At 35.1% G+C, this 18,880-nt stretch overlaps 1 protein-coding gene across 5 annotated transcripts in view; it reads left to right on the top strand.

The window, feature by feature from the left end:
• Positions 1–18,880, top strand: part of MEF2A (myocyte enhancer factor 2A) — a 135,475-nt gene that overhangs the window by 17,856 nt on the left and 98,739 nt on the right. For all 5 annotated transcript variants that reach the window (XM_081831569.1, XM_031041767.2, XM_031041768.2 and 2 more), the window contains exon 2: positions 9,343–9,428. The gene's annotated coding sequence lies outside the window, so the exon portion shown is untranslated. The remainder of the gene's footprint in view (positions 1–9,342; positions 9,429–18,880) is intronic.

The following is an 18,880-nucleotide window of genomic DNA, read 5'->3' as shown; positions in this document are numbered from 1 at the left end:
ATGGAATATTACTCAGCCATCAGAAAAGATGAATACCCAACTTTTACATCAACATGGATGGGACTGGAGGAGATTATGCTAAGTTAAATAAGTCAAGCAGAGAAAGTCAATTATCATATGGTTTTACTTATTTGTGGAACATAAGGAATAACATGGAGGACATTAGGAGTAGGAAGGGAAAAATGGGGGGGGTGAATTGGAGGGAGAGATGAACCATGAGAGACTACGGACCTGAGAAACAAACAGGGTTTTAGAGGGGAGGGGGGAGGGGGGATTGGTTAGCCCGGTGATGGGTATTAAGGAGGGCATGTACTGCATGGAGCACTGGGTGTTCTACGAAAACAATGGATCGTGGATCACTACATCAAAAACTAATGATGTATGGTGACTTAAATAACATAACATAATCAAATTAAAAAAAAAATTCTGAATTAGAGGGTTATTCAGCCTTTCTGTTGATAAATTTTCTGTCGATAATCTGCATGTTTCAAGGAATTTTGTCTGTTTCATTTAAGTTGTCAAATTTATTGGCATAGAATTGCACTATTACCTTAATATGCATTTAATGTTTGAAAAATCTGTAGTAATGTCCTCTCTTCCAATTCTAATGTTGGCAATTTGTGTCTTCTTTCTTCTTTTTTTGACCAGTCTAGCTAGGGGTTCTTTTCAAAGAACCAGCTTTTGTTTTCATTGGTTTTATCTTTTTTTTTTTTTATCTCTCATCTATTTCACCAATTTCTACTTTTATTATTTCCTTACCTCTACTTTTAGTTTAATGTGTTTTTTTTCCCCAGCTTCTTAAGGTGGAAGCTAATTTAGAACACGATTGTTAAATCTTTATTCTTTTCTAACATAAGCACTTAAAAGATATAAATTTCTAAGCATCTTTAGCTCCACCCTACATAATTAGATAATGTATTTTTATTATTCAGTTCCATGTGTTTTTAAATTTTCCTCATGAATTCTTTAACCTATGGATAATTTAGAAATCTATTAATTTACAAATACTTGGAAAATTTTCCAATATATTTTTGTTATTGGTCTTTCTTCTGTGGTCAGAAAACAGTTTCTGGGGAGTGCCTCTCTACGTGGGAGATGGGGTGCTGCCTGGTTCATGAATCCTTTAATAAAGTCAGTTAGATCTTCAAAAAGAAAGCCTTTCTATATGGTTTCACTCTTTTTAAAAAATATTTTATTTGGGACGCCTGGGTGGCTCAGTCGGTTAAGCAGCTGCCTTTGGCCAGGTCATGATCCCAGGGTCCTGGGATCGAGTCCCACATCGGGCTCCTTGCTCAGCAGGGAACCTGCTTCTCCCTCTCTCTCCCTCTGCTTGTGCTCTCTCTGTCAAATAAATAAAATCTTTAAAAAAAAATTTTATTTATTTGAGAGAGCCAGAGAGAGCACGGGGGGGCGGAGTGGGGGGAGGGAGGGAGAAGCAGGCTCCTCATTGAGCAGGGAGCAGGACAGTGGGGCTCGATCCCAGGGCCCTGGAATCATGACCTGAGCTAAAGGCAGGTGCTTAACAGACTCAGCCACCCAGGTGCCCCTGATTTTACTCATTTAAATTTATATGTACCTTGTTTTATGGGTCCAGCATATGTTCTCTCTTGTTGACTATACCAAGAGACATGAACAACTTTTCTGCTTCATAGTGTTGTTCAGGTTTTATATATCTTTACTGATTTTTTTTAAGATTTTTTATTTATTTATTCATGAGAGACAGAGAGAGAGAGGCAGAGGGAGAAGCAGGCTCCCCAGGGAGCAGGGAGCCTGATGTGGGACTTGATCCCAGCACCCCGGGATCATGACCTGAGCTGAAGGCAGACGCTTAACCATCTGAGCCACCCAGGTATCCCTATCTTTACTGATTTTATATCTGCTTGTTTTATTGATTATTGTGAGAGGCTATAGAATTCTCTAGCTATAATTGTAAATTTATCTATTTCTCCTTTTAGTTTTGTCATTATTTGTATGTTTTGAAACTCTGTTATTGGCTGCATAAACATTTAGGATTATTTTGTATTTCTGATAAAGTGACACTAAGCATTATGATTCATGTTCCTTTATACCTGGTAATATTCCTTCTCTTGTGACGTACTTTGTCTGACGTTAGTATAGGCATTCCAGCTTTCTTATGATTAATGCTTGTATGGTATATCCTTTTCTATTTCATGTTTTAATCTATCTATATCATTGTATTTAAAGTGGGATACGTAACTTTATCCAGTCTGACAATATCTGCTGCTAATCTAGTCTGATAGTCTCTACCTTTAATTGGGACCTTTAGACCATATATATTTAACATAATAATTCATTTAATTGGATTTAAGTCTAGCATTTTTTAGGTATTTTTAAAATTTGTTCTACCTGTTTAGTGTTTTCTTTTTCTTTTTTGGAGGCTGCTTATTTTTTTAGCATTCCCTCTTACCTCTTTTCTTGGCTTATTAATTTTATTGATTTCTTTTTTAGTAGTTGCTCTAGGGTTTTACAGCATGCAATCTTGAACTTATCACAGTCTACTTTCATCACTTACTAATAATGATCCTTACTACAGTGTATTTTCAGTTTTTTTCCCTTCTTTTTGCTATTTTTGTCATTTTATTCTTTATATGTTATTGCCACTTTTGCTTTACACAATCAGATTATCTTTTTAAAAATTAAAGGTAAAATAGGTAGTAAATTCACATATTCACCATTGTTGTTGTTCTTTTGTGTAGAAGTTTCTATCTGCTATTTCTTAATTGATAGACTTGTTTCTTAGAACAGTTTTAGGTTTACAGAAAAATTGAGCAGAAAGTACAGACTTCCCATATATTCTCTTCTTTTCCTTCCCCTGTTCTCCCTCTCACTTTGCCCACCCCCCGTGTCCCCTATTATTTTAACAATTTGCATTTAATTGTGTGATATACATGTTACAATTGGTGAACCAATATTGGTACATTTTTATTAACTAAGTTTATAGTTTACATGAGGGTTCACTCTGTTACACAATTCTACTATCCTTTTTCTTCCTGAAGAACTTCTTTCAGTGTTTTTTGTAGTGCAGACCTGCTGGTGATAGATTCTCAGCTTTTGTTTGATAATGTCTTTATTTCCCCTTCATCTGTGAAGGATTTTATTGCTTTGTGTAGATTTTGATTTGTAGGTTTTTTTCTTTGTAGCACTTCAAAAGCTTTGTTCCTTTGTTTTAAATTTGTTTGTATTGTTTTTGACAAGGAGCCTGGTAATTCTTATCTTTGTTCCTCTATGTGTAATGTGTCCGTATTGTTCGCCCCGCGGCCCCCGCCCCCAACGACTGGCTGCTTTTAAGACTTTCTCTGTATTACTGGATTTCAGCAGTTTGATGATTAATTATATGACTTGGTGTGGTTTCTTTGTGCTTAACCTGTTTTTTGTTCATTGAGTCTCTTGAATATATGGGTTTACTTTTTGTCAAATCTGGAAATTCTTTGATCCTTATTTCTTCAGATATTTTTTCTGTCTCCCCATCTTTCCAGGACTCCAGTTATACCGTTTTAGACTGCCCTTGATATTCTCACAAGTCCTTGTTGCTCTGTTGTTTTTTGTTTTCTATTTTTATATTTTCAAGTTAGGGATCTTTTTTCCTGCACTGTTTTAATCTGTTGCTAAGTCTAGCCAGTTGATTCTTTATTTGAGATACTATATTTCTCGTATTTAAAAATCCATTGATTCTTTTTATTTTTTTTAAAGATTTTTATTTATTTGAAAGGGAGAGTGAGCACATAGGCATGCACAAATATGGGAGGGGCAGTGGAAGAAGGAGAAGCAGACTCCCTGCTGAGCAGGGAGCCCAACCTGGGGCTCCATCCCAGGACCCTGCGATCATGACCTGAGCTGAAGGCAGATGCTTAACTTACTGAGCCACCCAGGCACTCCCATTGATTCTTTTGAAAATAATTGTCTTTTGTTTTTGTTTTTCTTTAATTCCTTTAACATATTTGTAATATTTTAAAGTTTATGTCTTTAAATATATCATCTCTCTTGGTTCTAGGTCTCTTTCTTTTGTCAGATTTTCCCCGTTATGGGTCATACATTTCTCCACTTTCTCATGTTTGGTAAGTTTTGACTGACTCTTGGACGTTCCTCACACTGTTGTCTGAATTTTGTTGATTTACTCTGGAGAGATTTTACTTTTGTTTTGGCAGGGTGTTAGATTTCTTGTGGATCTGTTTGAATCTTTTGAGGCTTGGTTTTAAGCTTTGTTTTGGCAAGTCAGATGTAGCCTTTACTCTAGAACTAGTTTAGCACAGCTACTAAATATATAAGTGACGATTCTGATTCATTTCTACTGATTTCCCCAGGTTTCAATGAAGTCTTTCTCGTTTTTGGTTGGAACTTGCACATCCCCCAGTCTTATGTTATCTCGGAACTTTTGAGCCTGCCTGATCCTTATTCTTTGCCTGGCCTTGTAGAGTTTCACTTTACTTATACACAGCTTTATATTCAAGAAACTGCATTATCAAGTATATGGTAGCATTTAGCCACATTGTGGCTCTTGAGAGCTTGAATTGTGGTTAGTTTGAATTTAAATATGCTGTAAGTATAAAACACACTGAATGTCAGGAACTTATTTTGGAAAAAAAGAATGTAAATATCTGTTTTTTATATCAATTATATCCTGAAATGATAATATTTTGAGCATATTGGGTTAAATGAATTATGTTAAAATTAGTTTTACCTGCTTCATTTTCCTTTAAAATGTGGTTAGAAAATTTAAAATTACATTTTAGATTCATGTTGTTTCTTTTGGGCAGAATTGCCCTAGAAACCTCTCTGTAGATTTCAGGAATGCTTTCTCTTCTTGAGGTCCATCTTCTCTGCTCCTCTGCTCTACAAATTCCCATTATCTCAGCCTTCCCAAATTTCAGTGTCTGTCTCTTTTACTCACTGAGTCCATCATATTCTGCTTGCCTTCCCATTCCTGCACTACCCTCTGGACTCTGCATACAGAGTATGTAGGGGACACTTCCGTTTTTCTCAGGTATTACAGTGCTCAGCTGCTTGGTGTCCCGTGTTTTAAAATTATAGCTTTATATATCTGATCAGTTTTCTAGTTGAGTTCATTGGGAGATCGTGTCTGGTACTTAGTTACTATATCATGGTTCGTACCAATCTTTTTAAGGCATGAGTAGTTTGACGCCCATGTGTGAGAGCTGACACTTCCTTGAATTAAAAACACCATTGCTGGTAAACTTAAGTTTTGGTTACAAAATGAAATTAATATTTGAGCAAATATGCACCATTTATTTTGTTTTTATAGACTGGTTTTTTTTGAGGGGGGTTTGTTTTTTTTATTTTTTGCCTGTTTAATTTTTCCCTTAATCTGGATTGATTTTAAAAGCTGTTTTAATATAGAAACCTCTTTTCTTTGACACTGCATTATGCTCAGGGCAGAGGTATCCAGTGAAATTGGTAAGTTCAAACATAAAGCAGAAATTTTCTTCATGATTATATTGAGGTTTTTTTTGTTTTTGTTTTTTTATCAAGACTAGTGGAGATGCTTAGGATTTTAGGCCCTTAAGACTTGAAACTAGGAATGTTAATATCATGTCAGGAGCACTTTGTTTCATTTTGCTTTCTAATTTATTGGCATTCACTGATTAAGCACATAATTAACAAGCTAATATAGCAAGAGACAGCATTACGGAGCAAATTATCTTGGGTCATTTAGGTTTTCAGGTATCATCAGCAGTTGTATTAGGTGTTATCTATTTGCTTCGTAAAATGTAGTTGAGATATTTGAAAAGAAGAGTTTGAATCACAGTCATTTCATTTAAACCTTCTTGTTAATATGGAAAACTAGAAGTTGATAGTAACTTGTGCCACAATATAAACTGTGATATTTGACATTTAACTGTTATTGAAATGATAGTGTCTTCAATGTTTTCATTTGTTTCAGAGTACTTCTTTAAAAGTTTTTTTTTTTAAATGACCTATTCATGTGATTTTTGTGATATTGCCTTGTGTAATTTTTAGTTCTGGTAATTATCATATAGAAACTTAAAACATTTTAAAAATTATTGAGAAATTGTGTTTATCATTTTTGTTCACAGCAGATACCTGTTATTTATCAGGGTATATGTCATATATAGGTATTGATATACTGAAGCTGCTCAAATGTATCAGTCCTCTGAGACTGAGATTTGCTTTTCTGTCTTTTGAATCCATTGCTTTAGTATGCATTCAGTTTTTCACATATTTAATTCATTTAACAAAAGCATGAACTGGGGGCACCTGAGTGGCTCAGTTGGTTGAGCATCTGCTCAGGACTCAGGTCATGTTCTCGGAGTCCTGGGATTGAGCCCCATGTTGGGCTCCCCGCTCAGCAGGGAATCTGCTTCTTCCTATCCTTCTTCCCCTGCCTCTGCCTCTCTCTCTCTCAAATAAATAAATATATAAAATCTTTAAAAAAAAAAAAAAAGCATGAACTGAACTGTGGTTGTGCATAGCTGTTAAAAGCATGTCTGGGTTCGAATGCTGGCTTCACCACTTTACTAACTTAACTATGTGACCTTGGCAGGAACCTTCTTAGTATTTCAGTTTCCTTTTGAGGGTAATAGTGAGATTATTGTTCGCTTTACCTTTGTTGATGCATGTAAAGCATAGTATACTGGTTAGCATATGGTAAATACTGCTGTTATAGTTGCTCTTATTATTATCTCATTAGATCTTTTTCAAATCTTAATCCCCTATGATAGTACTTACTTCCTTGGTCTATTTTTTGTTTATTAAGGACTTTGTGTAACTGCTGTATATATTACACATTCCTTATTCATTGTGTGATGTAGGTTCCCCCACTAGAATGTAAGCTTCATGAGGTCAGTCATAGATATAGGGACTGATCCCTAGGACCTAGAAAAATGTCTGGAATATATTGGATACTCAGTAAATATTTTCCGAATGGACTATATTGAATTCTGTTCCAGATGTTAACTACATATTGGGGATATAAAAATGAATGAAGTTCTTTTTCTAAAAAAAGCATAAAGTATAGAAGAGACTCATACTTACAGAACTAAGTATAATTTTACCCCCCCCCACACACCCCCTCCCACCTCCTGGAAGTGATTGTGATGGTAAGAGTACTCTTGAGGTTGCTGTCACAGAAGGTGCCATTAACTGGGGAAGATTGTTTAAGAGATGGGGGAACACTGTTTCCAGCAGAGGTAAAAACTTGAACAGAATTACAAAGCTTGACAGTTTGGGCAATGGCTTGTAGTCCAGGTTAACAACGATGTAGATTGATTAGAAGTAGAGGGACTGGGTGACTTGGTTGGGTGTCTGACTCTTGATTTTGGCTCAGGTCATGATCTTAGGGTGCTGGAATCGGCCCATTTTGGGTTCTACGCTGGGTGTGGAGCCTGCTTAGGATTCTCTGTCTCCCTTACCCTTTGCTACCCTCCCACCCACTTGCTCATATGTGTGCATGCTCTCTCTCTTAAAAAAAAAAAAAAAAAAAAAAAAAAAGGTAGGGGAGCTAGCTAGGTGGTTGGTTGGGATCAGATTTGGGAGTAATAGTAATTGGAGGTACAGGTGGTTTAGCTCTTGCCTGGACAGAAGCAATGAGATTTGGAGCTTTAATATGTGAAATTTAATAATAACTGGATGTAGCACTAACATTTTAGTTTTATTTTGAAGGTGAGAGTGTGGTTCATTATAGATTATTATAAAATAATTTGATTTTTAGAATATTTCTGTTTAGAAATTATTTGAGAACTGTGTACCTGTGTACAAAACACAAGTTGTCAGTAACAGTTCCTTTATAGAACTGAGAATGAATTTTTGATGTAAGAAAATATACCAGGATGTATCACATTTGTGTTTATTTGTTTATTTTTTTAAGATTTTATTTGTAGAGAGAGCGAGCGAGCACAGGAGTGCACAAGCAGGGGAAATAGCAGGCTGAGGGAGAAGGAGGCTCCCTCCTGAGCAAGGAGCCGATGCTGGACTTGATCCCAGGACCCTGGGATCAGGACCCCAGCCCAAGGCAGATGCTTAACTGACTCAGCCACCCAGGCGCTCCTCAAATTTGTGTTTAATTGGTTATTTACTGTGCGTCAAATTGCTAAACTTTAATTCCTTCTGTGACACACACAGCTGGTATTAAAATACATTTTGAGTTTAGTTTAGATCAAGAACCCATGAAAAACAGTTTCACTTTGAATTACTGGTTTTTAGAAGTTGGTAGTGAAACTGTATTTAAGGAGCTTTTTTTCTTTTCTACATTTCAGTTTAATTAGATTAAAAGCTGAAATTGGCTTTTTAAAGCAAGGTCTTTTTAACCTTGCAGAAAAAGCTTATTTTTGTATGTCTTAAAGTTCAGGCTTTTAATACTTAATTCATTAATACAAAAAGAATATTTGGCAATTTGTGTTTTTTTCTCCCCTCTAGAGGTGTTGATTTGAAATAGAAATAAAATTACAGTATCACAATAATTAATATTGCTGAATCAGATTCAAAAGACTCTTATTTCCGTGGAGAAATTACCATTTTTATTTGATGTGGCAGATTTACTTGGGAGTTGGTAGAATTATCCAGTCATGCAATTCTAAATTATTGGATTAACATCATAATTGGTCCTGGCCAATCTGGGTGAGGAAGGTGGAGGGTGAGGGGGGTGCTTTTACCATCTTTGCTTTTTACCTAAATGCCTTACTACTATTCCAAGCAAACTGGATTATTCTTTGTGTACTGATCCATTGGTTAGTATTTACAAGTGTTCCTTTTTTTAATATGAATGATTGACATCAGTTTTATGTTCATTTTGGGGGTCTTATGTTCATTATTTTCATTTCATTGTTACCTTTAAAAGATAGTGAAAGCTATAAGCATACATATTGTATTTGAATACAAACATATTTTATGGCAATGCAAATCACTGACCCTCTGACAATTTTCTTTTCTAAATGTGAACATAATACAGTGAATACTTTCAATTATTTTAGCAAAGTGTACTTTCAGTAGGCTGTGTGTACCAGGTAAATATAAAGCATATCATGTGATATAGAGGGTAGGAAGATGGGACCTAGGAAGCCAATTTGTGAATCTAGGAGTATATAGAATATTACTGAACATTTAAGTAATACTTCCTGAAAAAACAGATTAGTGACATTAGAAATTTTCCATTGGCTAACATTATGTTTTTATTAGGCAAATACCACAAATGACTTTTAAAAATTTATTTTCCTATTCAGCAAGTATTTGTGGAGCTATCTGCCAGGCATAGTGTTGAGAGTTGGAATTTATAAAGACAAAATATGTATTTAATTCTGTTTTAAAGTTAAGAACACTTGCTAACCCATCTCATTTTTTTTTCTTTAGGAATTGAATTTTGTGAAAAAGGAACAAAGAAGAATTTTCTGCAAGGATCATATTAAGTGCACTTTTTTGCTGATACATCATTTCTAGTAAGACATTTTTCATTTTTCTGTGTTATGAAGTAAATAAACACAATGGAAATTTTTTCCTTTTTCAAAAATCAGACTGTATTGTTAGCTTGAATAGTAGTCTTTTTGGAGTTTATTTTGGGGTTTAATGTAGATTAATTAAGGAAATTTGTAAAGTCCGCATGAAGTGCATTCTGTTGTATACTGACAGTTTCTCGTATGTTTTGTCTGATATTGCTAAGATAATTCTAACTTTTTCATCTTTCTCACTTCATCTTCCATATTATTTACCCTTATTTAAAAAAAGAGGGCCGCCTGGGGTGGCTCAGTTGGTTAAGCATCTGCCTTCAGCTCAGGTCATGATCCTAGGGTTCTGGGATCGAGCCCTGCATCAGGCTCCCTGGTCAGTGGGAAGCCTGCTTCTCCCTCTCCCACTGCTTGTGTTCCCTCTCTTGCTGTGTCTCTCTTTGTCAAATAAATAAAAATCTTTAAAAAAAAAATCGAAAGTAAGTAGTCCATGTTTACTGTGACAATAGATGGGAGAAAGTGCAGATTTGAGGGCATGAGTTAGATATAAGCTGAGAAAGATTTTCAGATGAAAGATGAAGTGGACAAATATTTCTTGAAATACCTTAGGAAGGGTCAAAGAAAAAATTAAGCAGAATTAGGAGATTTTTTAGAAATGTAGACTTATGTTTGTAACTTGAATTTGCCACCTTAAATCATAGGTGCATATTTGCAAAGCCCCTGAGTAGGCTATTTGACTTAAAAACTTACAATGGTCTAGGTTAATGGTTCCAATTTGTAAGATGTATAGTCCTCTTCAAAAGTTTATGTGTTTTAGGTTAACATTAACATTTTAAATATTAGATATTGATTGTGCTTGATGATGGTATCAGTAGAAAATGGGAGTGGTACTTGACATTTATTTTTTTACTTGTTTTAAGAACAGTTCTATTTAACATAAAGTGTAAATTTTTTTAAGTGGTATTAAAAACAACTTACAAAATGGGTTATTTGTTAAAGTACTTTATTCTGATACCAATTTCTTTTTGAAAATTTTTTATTTTTAAATTTTTATTTTATTTTTTTGAGAGGGAGGGGGAGAGAGAGAGTAAGGAAGAGAGAGGGGAAGGGAGGGAAGGATTGGGGAGGGGCAGAGGGAAGCGGGAGAGAGAGAGAATCTTAAGCAGGCTCCACGCCCAGTGCAGAGCCCAATGTGAGGCTCTATCTCACAACCCTGAGATCATGATCTAAGCCGAAATCAAGAGTCGGACGCTTAACAGACTGAGCCACTCAGGCACCCCATGGTACCAGTTTCTTATGATTATATATTTTTCTTTTAAAACTTTGACAGAGGAAGAGCCCATTTAATGATATCTTTCAGTTTGGGGAACTAGGAGAAAATGCATTATTTTTTCAATTGAAGCAAAGCATCCTTCAGTCCAGAACTTGTATACACACAGGCAGGATGGGAATAATAGAGTCTAATGCCCATTTTTAAATATAAACCTTGGTTAGTGTTCTGTAAATTTTTGAATATTTGTTTTTTCTCTTTATCTTATTTACATTTCTTTTGTCCACTAACTGTTCAAAACTAAGTGATTTGAGTTAAGCACTATAGGAATTTAGCCATTTTGATGCCCATAGTTCAGAACTCCACCTTCTGTGAACCTCAGGGATGGCTGTGGGCATAACTTTAGCTGTTATATTTTGGGTCCTGTTTAAACTTAAAGGAATCCTTTATGATGTTGCTTCCACTGGACTCTATGTCTATGCATCCATAGACATATGTCTTATTCTTCATGGCAGGCTTCTATGGCTCTGAGGGTTATGTTTGAGTTTAATAACTACTTGCTTAGGAGTTACTGTGAGTACTTAGATGGGAAGTGCTTTCCTTTTGAATAGATTCATGTGTTGACTGAAGAGCTTCAGGTTAGGAGTTTTCCCTACAATTCTGCCCTAATTTGGGGTAGAAACTGGGGAGGCTGGTACAGGGATTGGGAAAATTTTTTCTACCTTTTTTCCTTTCCCTTGTGTCTTGGAACTGCATTGGACTCTTATATTTTAGGTGTGTGATCCACTTTTGAGTTAACTTTTGTATATGGCGTGAGGTAAGGGATAAGATTTATTTCTTTGCATATGAAAATCAAATTTTTCCAGAAGCAGTTTTGAAAATATTGTATTTTTCCCTGTTGAATTACCTTGGTACCTTTGTGGAAAATCAACTGATCATTATATGTGGGTCATTTTTAGGACTTTCTCATTTTATTGATCTGTATATCTATGTATGACAATACTGCACTGTCTTAATGATTACCGTAGCTTTGTAGCAAGTCTTAAAATCAGGTAGTGTACATCCTCCACCTTTGTTCTTCTATTTCAAAATTGTTTTTCTACTCTGCATCCTTTCCATTTCTTTCTATGTATTTTAGAATCAGCTTGACAGTTTTTACAAAACTTAATGAGATTTCAGTTGTGAATGCTTTTATCCTAGAGGCTAAACTGAGGAGAATTGACCTGTTAAGGATGTTGAGTCTTTTGATACATGAACTTGGTACCTTTCTCTGTTGTCTTTAGTTTTTCTTAGAGTTTTCAATATAAACATATTACACCTATTTTGTTAAGTTGATCTCTATTTTATATTTTTATGTTATTGTAAGTGGTAATGTAAAGAAAGTCAGTTTTCAGGTGTTTGTATGTAGACTTATAATTGATTTTTGTATTAAACTTTGTAATTTGTGATTCTGCCAAGCTCATTATTAGTTTTAGTAACACTTCTTTTTTTTTTTGACAGAGAGAGAGAGTACAAGCCAGGGGGAATGGCAGGCAGAGGGAGAGGGGAGAAGCAGGCTCCCTGGTCAGCAGGGAGCCCAATGTGGGGCTCGATCCCAGGACCCCGGGACCATGACCATGACCGAAGGCAGATGCTTAACTGTCTGAGCCACCCAGGCGCCCCTCTAGTAACATTTTTTAAAAAGATTTATTTATTTTAGAGAGAGAGCAAGACAGAAAGAGGCACAAGTGGGAGGGGCATAAGGAGGGGGGAGAGACTGTACTTAGTAAGACATGGGGCTCCATCTCATGACCCTAAGATCACGACCTGAGCCGAAACCAAGAATCGGATGCTTAACCAACTGCAACACCCAGGCTCCCCATTCTAGTGGCATTTTTTATAGTTCTTCAAATGTTCTGTGTAGACCATCATCTTGTCTGTGAATAAAGACTCCCTTAAGTTTTTTATCCTTTAATTTTTTTGCTTGCTTTATTGTACTGCCTAGTAGTCCCAGTGCAATGTTGAATAGAAGTGGTGAGCTAACATTCTTGCCTTACTCCTGATGTTAGGTCAAAAATATTCACTTTTTCACCACTAAGTATTATGTTAACTATAGATTTTTAACAGATACCCTTTCTGAGATTAAGTTCTATTCATAGCTTGCTGAGAATTTTTTTCTAATTGTGAATGGGTATTGAATTTTTATCAAACAGTTTTTCTGCATCTATTGAGATGATCACGTTTTTTTTTTCTCTCTTATCTATTAATGTAGTTAGTTATGTTGATTTTTTTTGAATACCAAACTAAGGAATCTTGCATTTCTGAGATAATCTCTGCTTGGTCATGACTTGTTATACTTTATATATTGCTGGATTAATTTGCTAAAATTTAGTTAACTTTTTTTTCATCTGTGCTCATAGTAGCTATTGGTTTGTAGTTTTTTTACAGTGTTTTGTCTGGCTTTTGTATCTGGATAAGAGTGAGTTGGAAAGATTTCCTCTTCTGGAAAAGTTTCCATGCATGTGGTGTTTTTGCTTCTTTAATTGTTTGGTAGAATTCACTAATGAAGACCTCTGGGTTTGGAGTTTCTTTGTGGGAAGGTTTTATTATTTTTTTTAAAGATTTTATTTACTTATTTGACAGAGGGAGAAAGAACGAGCAGGGGGAGTGGCAGGCAGAGGGGGAAGCAGGCTTCCTGCTGAGCAAGGAGCCTGATGCAGGACTCAATCCCAGGACCCTGAGATCATGACCTGAGCTGAAGGCAGACACTTAACCGACTGAGCCACCCAGGCGTCCCTGTGGGAAGGTTTTAAACTATGAACTCAATTTCTTTGATTTGGGCTATTCAGATTTATTGTAATTCTTCTTAAATAAGCTTCAGTTGTTTGTGTCTTTCAAGTAAATTTGTCCATTTCAGGTAAATTGTCTTATTTATTGGCATAAAGTTGCGTATTATAATCCCTACTCTTTTTAATGTTTGAAGGATTTATAGTGATATCCCCTCCTTTGTTCTGGTATTAGAGATTTTCCTTCTTTTTCTGAAGGAGCAATTATTAGTTAAAATTTTCCTTTTTCTGCATTTTTATAAAGTTTTGTGTTCATTTACATAGAGTTCAAAGAATTCTTAAATTCCTTTGTGATTTTTTTGACCTATTTAATTGTCAAATATTTGGCTGATTTTTTAGTTATGCTTCTCTATTTTTTTTTAAGATTTTATTTATTTATTTGACAGAGAGAGAGAGAACTCACACAAGCAGGGTGAGAGGGAGAAGTAGGCTCCCCACTGAGCAGAGAGCCCGACGGACGTGGGGTTTGATCCCAGGACGCTGGGATCATGACCTGAGCCAAAGGTAGATGCTTGACCGACTGAACCACCCAGGCGCCCTGTTTCTCTTTGTTTTTAATTTAATTATGTTGTGGTCCAAGAACATATTTTTTGTATTTATTATGAAGTGCATAATGTTATTTGTGTTAGTGAATGTTTTGTGCGCACTTAAGAAGAACGTGTATTGTGCTGTTGTAGAGTAGAACTTTCTAAAAATGTTAATTAGGTCAAATTGGTTGATAGTGTCTTTCAAAATTTATCCCTCTGATTTTCTGTTTGTTTCAGTAATTGCTGAGAGAGGAGTGTGGAATCTTCAGCTTTAATTGTGGACTTTCTCCTTTCACTTCTTGGTTCATGTATTTTGGAAGCTCTAATATTAGTTGCATGCATATTTAATTTTCTTCTGTTTTCTTGATGAATTGGGTTCTGTATCTTGAGATGTCCCTCTTTATCTTTGGTAATACATTGTGAAATCCTTTCTGAAATAGCTTACATAGTTTCTGATACAAAGTGTGCTGTTTTTCTTATTCTGCACGACCCCGCCCCTGACCCTGATGTAATTTTTCTATTTTCTTTGACTGGTCTAAGACTTTTTCAATGATTGTGTTTTAGTCATTTGATTATGATGTGCCTTAGTATGGTTGTCTTTGAGAAAATCCTTCTTAGGTTTCCTTGAGTTTTTTTTTAACCAAATTTGGAAAAATACTGGCACTGTTTCTTCAAATATCTGACCCCAGGGTTGGGTTTTTTTTGTTTTTTAATTTGTTTTTTGAGGTGGGGGAGAGAATTTTATACATTTGATATTGTCTCTTACAGCATTGTACTTTTTTTTCTCTTTTTTTCTTTTTGGATGGTTAATATTGTCATATTTCTAGGTTCACTGATCTTTTCTTCTGCAGTATATTATCTTTTCTTACTCTCATCCAGTGTGTTTTTTATTTCTGATAATTATTTTTTATCTCTGGTAGTTTTATTTCTTCCATTTCTCTTCTTATCATGTTACTGTTTTCCTTTACCTGTTTTAACATTTAGAGCTTATTTATAATCATTGTTTTAATGCCCTCATCTGTTAATTCCATTAACTTTATCATTCCTAAGTTTCTTTATATTGATTGACTCTTTTCTTAGTATGGGGCACATTTCCTGTTTCTTTTCATTCCCTGTAATTTTTGTTTGGATGCTGGATGTTGTGGTGTGAGATTGTTGAGTGAAGAAGTTTTTTGTATTATTTTACATGAGTGGTGAGCTTTGTGTTTGTATTCATATAAGTTACTTGGTATCAGCTGAATCCTTCTGAGGTGTTCTTGTTTGTTTTTGAAGCTTTGTCAGCATTGGTCCAGAACATTCTTTATATAGGGTTAATTTAGTTGCCCATTAAGGTTTTATTTTTCTGAATGTTAAAATCTATGCACATTTGAGACTTATTCTCGATTTAATCCTAAACAATATTATAAAATTTTTATTAGTTTGTTTTCATTTTGTGTTTTGAAGGAAATTTTTTGGCCCAAGAATAGCTTAGGTAGTATTGCAAAAGCAGAAGGATTTTCTTTCCTCAAAACTTATAAATCTACAATAATTACTTTCATGAAATAATGCCAGAAGGATAAACAAAAGAAATAAAGAGCCTGGAAGAGGACCAGTGTGTATGTACATGGATGCATGCTTTATGACAAAACTGGCACTGTAGAGTAGTAGGGAAAGAATTATTTAACAGATGATACTAGAACAATTGGTGATCCATACAGAAAAAAAATGACTCATCTTCCATACCACAGGCAAAAATCAAGTTAAGATTAATTTGTACATCTCAGTGTGAAAGGTTAAACTATAAACCTTAGAGGCTAGTTTAAGGAGAATATGTTCATGATCTTCTGACAGGTAAAGATTTCTTTAAAAGAAATAAAATCCACTAATATAAATAAAACAGTTGATACATTTTATGACCTTAAAATTAAGAAATTTTATTCTTGTCGGGCGCCTGGGTGGCTCAGTCGTTAGCGTCTGCCTTCGGCTCAGGTCATGATCCCAGGATCCTGGGATCAAGTCCCACATCGGGCTCCCTGCTCGTCAGGAAGCCTGCTTCTCCCTCTCCCACTCCCCCTGCTTGTGTTCCTGCTCTCGCTATCTCGCTCTCTGTTAAATAAATAAATAAAATCTTTAAAAAAAAAAAAAAGAAATTTTATTCTTGTCAAGTTACTAATAGCATAGTGAGGGAAGCCAGAGTGGAAGAACATATTTACAATATATGTAACAGACAAAATGTATGTATCAGAATGTTCAAAGCACTTTTACAAATCAGTATGACAGAGACAATAGAAAAATGACAAGAGATATGAAAAGACACTTCATAAAAGAAATCCAGATATGCACGAAACATAAGAAAAATGTATTTAACCTCATTAGTAACGTGAGAAATATAAATTAAAACTGAAGAGGCTTCATTATAAACCATTGGAGTGGCTAAAATTAAAAAAGAGATGGACAGTACAAGTTTTGGAGAGGATGTTAAGTTATGAGAACTCATTAAACACTGCTGGTGGGAATGTATATTATTACAACCACTTTAGGAAACACTTTAATATTTGCATACCCTCTGACCCAGTAATTTCTTTCCATGGGTATATCCCTGAGAGTAATGCATGAACATGTGCACTAAGAGATGTGTTAATAACATTGGTAGCAGCGGTATTTGTAATAGCTTCAAACTCATTGCATTGTTCATCAACAGTTGACTGAATAAATAAAATTGTGATCTATTCATATAACGCAGTACTTTTCAACCATAAAAGTGGATGAAGTACAGCTACATGCTGCACAGGTGAAATTTGCAAACACGTTTCTCAAAAGAAGTCAGGAACAAAGAATTCATAATTTGTGATTCCATTTATGTAAAATAAGATCAAAACATGCAAAAAATATAGCAGGTAAATGTATACATTTTATGTTTATGAACAATTACATGTTAGCACCAAAAATGCCAATTCCTAAATTCCATTGCATGCCTGTCCGCATTTCTGAATTCTTTTCCATAATCATTAAGAAATTTTCTGATTCTGAGTATGATGGTATATCCCAAATCATATTCATCTTTATAAATAAAGATACAACAGCATTTATGTATAGGTTTGATTCAGATGATATAAGGGTAAAAGTTTTCAATTATGTGTAGTATTTGAATCATAAAATAGAGAATTGATAACAAAATCCATGTTTATACAGGATATAATTATTGGCAAAGCAGTTTTTCCGGAAATCATTATGACGGCCTGAAAAGTTTTTGGAATATCTGCATTTTACAAATGAAGGGAATGTTAATATGGAGAGTAAGTTGGTGGTGATAGACTAGAACGTCATTTTCATTTCCACACCTTGTTTTAACTGTGTCTTTTATTTCTCTTCCATGTCCCGTGTGAAGACAGGACAGTGCTCTTATGTAGGTGTAATTAATCTGGGAATGAATGGTTATGTGTGGATGGGCTTTAATCTTAATAAGGGTAGTTTACAAAGTCTCTTTTCTTTTTTTTTTTTTTTTAAGATTTTATCCATTTATTTGAGAGAGAGAATGAGAGAGAGCACATGAGATGGGGGAGGGTCAGAGGGAGAAGCAGACTCCCCGCCGAGCAGGGAGCCCGACGCGGGACTCGATCCCGGGACTCCAGGATCATGACCTGAGCCGAAGGCAGTCGCTTAACCAACTGAGCCACCCAGGCGCCCCACAAAGTCTCTTTTCTAATAGTGATTTTAATAATATTGAGCCTATCTGTAAGGAGCCGAGGATGCTCTCTGGTTTTATTCTCATAATTTTCTGTAGGAGTTTGAGCTATATTTTTGCTCCACTTTGTAGAATTGAGTGAGGTAGTGAGGAAGTGAGTCACTGAAAATCACGTGACAATTCATTGGTATATCTAGAAATAAAAACAAATTTTATAGACTGGTCTGATAAAATTTTTTGAAGTTATAGTATCTTTTTAGTTAGTATTTGGAGTATTTATCATGGTTAATAATTTATATCATTTTAAAATAATAGTATTTCTTGCTTTAAGGAAGCATAGTTTCACAATTTAGAAAATCTTACTTCCAGTTGCCGTCAAACTTACTTAATTTCTGTAGTGAATTTAAGATGCTTAAGTGACCAGTATTTGTAATCAGTACACCATTTTTAGCACTTTATTACGTATTATGTAAAACAAGGTCTGTTATTTCTCTAATAGGAATAGAGCCTAATAGGAATAGGCTCTGAACATTTTATTCCTAAGCTTCTCAAATTTTTTAGCATTTTGCTTTAAAATGTCTCTAATCCAAAAGTATAGGATCAAAACATATAAAAATATATAACCTGTTATTAATCAAAGAAATCCAAATTAAGATAAATGCCATATTTAAATCACTCTTTGGATTTTTACATGACTTCTCTCCTCCCCCAACCTATTTACGATTTATTCTATTGATGATTTTACGTAAACATTTAAATAAACACATAGTAAGAAGTGATATTGTGGTGGTACGATTTTAAGTAGGGGCACCAATATTCTGTATTTCAATTGTCTTAACTTTCTAACAAGTAGTTAGTTATTTGGAGGTGTCATAGCCAGGCCACAGCTAGTTTTTACAAAGCTAGAAAAAGGTTCGTCTCCCAGTGTTTGGTGGATGCTGCCCTCTGTGAGCATTCAGTGCTTAGAAGGTAGAGAACAAATTGGATTTCAGTCCCCATTTGTGCTCTCTTGGCCACTCACTCATGTACAAGGTACAACCTCTGCATTGTTCACAGTGGCCTTGAATCATAATGATTTCTTGCCTTTCTTTTGAAAGGTTTATAGCATTAGAATTTGCAGGTCAGAATATGTCCTAATACCCACAGAATTCTTCAAGCAA

This window comes from Leptonychotes weddellii, chromosome 9, assembly GCF_054177405.1.
Source record: "Leptonychotes weddellii isolate Sample4059 chromosome 9, ASM5417740v2, whole genome shotgun sequence".
NCBI classification, from domain to species: domain Eukaryota; kingdom Metazoa; phylum Chordata; class Mammalia; order Carnivora; family Phocidae; genus Leptonychotes; species Leptonychotes weddellii.
The sequence above is the reverse complement of the archived record's forward strand: the minus strand, read 5'-3'. Positions and strand labels throughout refer to the sequence as shown.